This window comes from Cetorhinus maximus, unplaced genomic scaffold (genome assembly GCF_964194155.1).
Source record: "Cetorhinus maximus unplaced genomic scaffold, sCetMax3.hap1.1 HAP1_SCAFFOLD_1866, whole genome shotgun sequence".
Taxonomy (NCBI): domain Eukaryota; kingdom Metazoa; phylum Chordata; class Chondrichthyes; order Lamniformes; family Cetorhinidae; genus Cetorhinus; species Cetorhinus maximus.
The window spans coordinates 57,501-62,251 of record NW_027597806.1 but is presented as its reverse complement, the minus strand read 5'-3'; positions in this window follow the sequence as shown (position 1 = coordinate 62,251).

Below are 4,751 nucleotides of genomic sequence, written 5' to 3'. Positions count from 1 at the left end.
CCCCGCCAACCTCCCCAGCCAACAAATCGCAAATGCCGATCGGCGGGTGACCGTCCGGTAGTCATGCCGACGAAGAGGCACCTAGGCCCCGCAAACGCTTCCAAATCCGACCCCATCCCGGACCGGTTCTTTTTTAAAAAAGGCTCCCAGGATTCCGGATTTTTTCCTGCCGCACTCGGGACCACCCGACGGACACGAAACCGGGAACCTTTCCCCGGTCCGACCCTCCTCGGCCCGGCCAGCCGACGCCGAAGCGGCCGACTGGTTAATGATTTCACCCTGCTCCGACGTGACGCGTTTTCCAACCGCGCATGCGCGGCTCTGCCACCCGAACCGCCCCCTCACGTGGGGGCTCTGGGTCCGCCCCCCGGCAGCCATTTCCTCCTGCCGGTCCGTTATTTTACGCCGTTTTTCGCCCTCCAGCCCTGCCGGAATGCTGCCTGCTCGCTGGTTAACCATTTCGCTCCCTGCACTTCGGCTTCTGCCCTGCTGGGGAAGCCCGCTGCTGCCTCTAACCGTACTCACGGGCGGGCGGCTCTCCTGCGCGGCCTCCGGCCACGCCCCCTCACCTGGTTTGCTGGGAACCCGCCCCCGGCAGCCTGTTACTCGTGCCGGTTCGGTCTTATCGGCCCTTTTTGCACCTTCCCTGCCTGCTGGCATGCTTCGGCTCACCGGTCAACCGGTTCCCCGTTCTCCACTTAGACTTTTGAGCTGCGGGGCTGGTCTGCCGCGAACTGCACCCGTATTACGGGGCGGGCGGCTCTACTGCCCGTACGGCTGCCCTGCCTGTTAACTGGTTAACCGTTTCCCCGTCCACTACTTCGTCCCTGGACCTGCCGGTGTGTTCTGCAGCTAACTGCACCCGTATTACGGGGCGGGACGCTCCGCTTACCGGCCGGCTGCCATGCCTGCTTAACTGGTCAACCATTTACTCACATATACTTAGCCCCTGGAGCTGCTGGGCTGGTCGGCGACCTAACTGCACCCTTGTTGCCGGGAGGTCGGCACTAATTGCCGGCCGGCCGGCTGCCCTGCCTGCTAACTGGTAAACCCTTTACCCACATGTACTTAGCCCCTGGATACTGATGGGCTGTTCTGCACCTAACTGCACCCTGATTAGCGGGCGGGCGGCTTTAATTGCCGGCCGGCTGCTCTGCCTGCTAACTGGTTAACCATTGACCCACATGTACTTAGCCCCTGGAAACAGAGGGGCTGTTCTGCACCTAACTGCACCCTTATTAGCGGGCGGACAGGCGGCCGGCTCTAATTACCGGCCGGCCGGCTGCCCTGCCTGCTAACTGGTTAACCATTTACCCACATGTACTTAGCCCCTGGAAACTGATGGGCTGTTCTGCACCTAACTGCACCCTTATTAGCGGGCGGACAGGCGGCCGGCTCTAATTACCGGCCGGCCGGCTGCCCTGCCTGCTAACTGGTTCACCATTTACCCACATGTCCTTAGCCCCTGGAAGCTGATGGGCTGTTCTGCACCTAACTGCACCCTTATTAGCGGGCGGGCGGCTGTAATTACCGGCCGGCTGCCCTGCCTGCTAACTGGTTAACCATTTACCCACATGTACTTAGCCCCTGGAAACTGATGGGCTGTCCTGCACCTAACTGCACCCTTATTAGCGGGCGGACAGGCGGCCGGCTCTAATTACCGGCCGGCCGGCTGCCCTGCCTTGCTAGCTGGTTAACCATTTACCCACATGTACTTAGCCCCTGGAAACTGATGGGCTGTTCTGCACCTAACTGCACCCTTATTAGTGGGCGGACAGGCGGCCGGCTCTAATTACCGGCCGGCCGGCTGCCCTGCCTGCTAACTGGTTAACCATTTACCCACATGTACTTAGCCCCTGGAAACTGATGGGCTGTCCTGCACCTAACTGCACCCTGATTAGCGGGCGGGCGGCTCTAATTGCCGGCCGGCTGCTCTGCCTGCTAACTGGTTCACCATTGACCCACATGTACTTAGCCCCTGGAAACTGATGGGCTGTCCTGCACCTAACTGCACCCTTATTAGCGGGCGGACAGGCGGCCGGCTGTAATTCCCGGCCGGCTGCGCTGCCTGCTAACTGGTTAACCATTTACCCACATGTACTTAGCCCCTGGAAACTGATGGGCTGTTCTGCAACTCACTGCACCCTTACTGGCGGGCGGACAGGCGGCCGGCTCTAATTACCGGCCGGCCAGCTGCCCTGCCTTGCTAACTGGTTAACCATTTACCCACATGTACTTAGCCCCTGGAAACTGATGGGCTGTTCTGCACCTAACTGCACCCTTATTAGCGGGCGGGCGGCTGTAATTACCGGCCGGCTGCCCTGCCTGCTAACTGGTTAACCTTTTACCCACATGTACTTAGCCCCTGGAAACTGATGGGCTGTTCTGCACCTAACTGCACCCTTACTAGCGGGCGGACAGGCGGCCGGCTCTAATTACCGGCCGGCCGGCTGCCCTGCCTTGCTAACTGGTTAACCATTTACCCACATGTACTTAGCCCCTGGAAACTGATGGGCTGTCCTGCACCTAACTGCACCCTTACTAGCGGGCGGGCGGCTGTAATTAGCGGCCGGCTGCCCTGCCTGCTAACTGGTTCATCATTTACCCACATGTACTTAGCCCCTGGAGCTGCTGGGCTGGTCGGCACCTAACTGCAGCCCTATGGCCGGGAGGTCGGCTCTAATTACCGGCCGGCTGCCCTGCCTGCTAACTGGTTAATCATTTACCCACATGTACTTAGCCCCTGGAGCTGCTGGGCTGGTCGGCACCTAACTGCACCCGTAATGGCCGGGAGGTCGGCTCTAATTACCGGCCGGCTGCCCTGCCTGCTAACTGGTTAACCATTTACCCACATGTACTTAGCCCCTGGAGCTGATGGGCTGTTCTGCACCGAACTGCACCCTGATTAGCGGGCGGGCGGCTCTAATTGCCGGCCGGCTGCCCTGCCTGCTAACTGGTTAACCATTTACCCGCATGTACTTAGCCCCTGGAGCTGCTGGGCTGGCCGGCACCTAACTGCACCCTTATCACCGGGCGGGCGGCTCTAATTACCGGCCGGCCGGCTGCCCTGCCTGCTAACTGGTTCACCATTTACCCACATGTACATAGCCCCTGGAGCTGCTGGGCTGGCCGGCACCTAACTGCACCCTTATCACCGGGCGGGCGGCTCTAATTACCGGCCGGCCGGCTGCCCTGCCTGCTAACTGGTTAACCATTTACCCACATGTACTTAGCCCCTGGAAAATGATGGGCTGTTCTGCACCTATCTGCACCCTGATTAGCGGGCGGGCGGCTCTAATTGCCGGCCGGCTGCTCTGCCTGCTGACTGGTTAACCATTTACCCACATGTCCTTAGCCCCTGGAAGCTGATGGGCTGTTCTGCACCTAACTGCACCCTGATTAGCGGGCGGGCGGCTGTAATTGCCGGCCGGCTGCATTGCCTGCTAACTGGTTAACCATTGACCCACATGTACTTAGCCCCTGGAAACAGAGGGGCTGTTCTGCACCTAACTGCACCCTTATTAGCGGGCGGACAGGCGGACGGCTCTAATTACCGGCCGGCCGGCTGCCCTGCCTGCTAACTGGTTAACCATTTACCCACATGTACTTAGCCCCTTGAAACTGATGGGCTGTTCTGCACCATACTGCACCCTTATTAGCGGGCGGACAGGCGGCCGGCTCTAATTACCGGCCGGCCGGCTGCCCTGCCTGCTAACTGGTTCACCATTTACCCACATGTCCTTAGCCCCTGGAAGCTGATGGGCTGTTCTGCACCAAACTGCACCCTTATTAGCGGGCGGGCGGGCGGCTCTAATTACCGGCCGGCTGCTCTGCCTGCTAACTGGTTAACCATTGACCCACATGTACTTAGCCCCTGGAGCTGATGGGCTGTTCTGCACCTAACTGCACCTTGATTAGCGGGCGGGCGGCTCTAATTGCCGGCCGGCTGCTCTGCCTGCTAACTGGTTCACCATTTACCCACATGTACTTAGCCCCTGGAAACTGATGGGCTGTTCTGCACCTAACTGCACCTTGATTAGCGGGCGGGCGGCTCTAATTGCCGGCCGGCTGCTCTGCCTGCTAACTGGTTCACCATTTACCCACATGTACTTAGCCCCTGGAAACTGATGGGCTGTTCTGCACCTAACTGCACCCTGATTCGCGGGCGGGCGGCTCTAATTGCCGGCCGGCTGCTCTGCCTGCTAACTGGTTAACCATTTACCCACATGTACTTAGCCCCTGGAAACTGATGGGCTGTTCTGCACCTAACTGCACCCTGATTAGCGGGCGGGCGGCTCTAATTGCCGGCCGGCTGCTCTGCCTGCTAACTGGTTAACCATTTACCCACATGTACTTAGCCCCTGGAAACTGATGGGCTGTTCTGCACCTAACTGCACCCTTATTAGCGGGCGGGCGGCTGTAATTACCGGCCGGCTGCCCTGCCTGCTAACTGGTTCATCATTTACCCACATGTACTTAGCCCCTGGAGCCGCTGGGCTGGTCTGCACCTAACTGCACCCTTATTAGCGGGCGGACAGGCGGCCGGCTCTAATTACCGGCCGGCCGGCTGCCCTGCCTGCTAACTGGTTCACCATTTACCCACATGTCCTTAGCCCCTGGAAGCTGATGGGCTGTTCTGCACCTAACTGCACCCTTATTAGCGGGCGGGCGGCTGTAATTACCGGCCGGCTGCCCTGCCTGCTAACTGGTTAACCATTTACCCACATGTACTTAGCCCCTGGAGCTGCTGG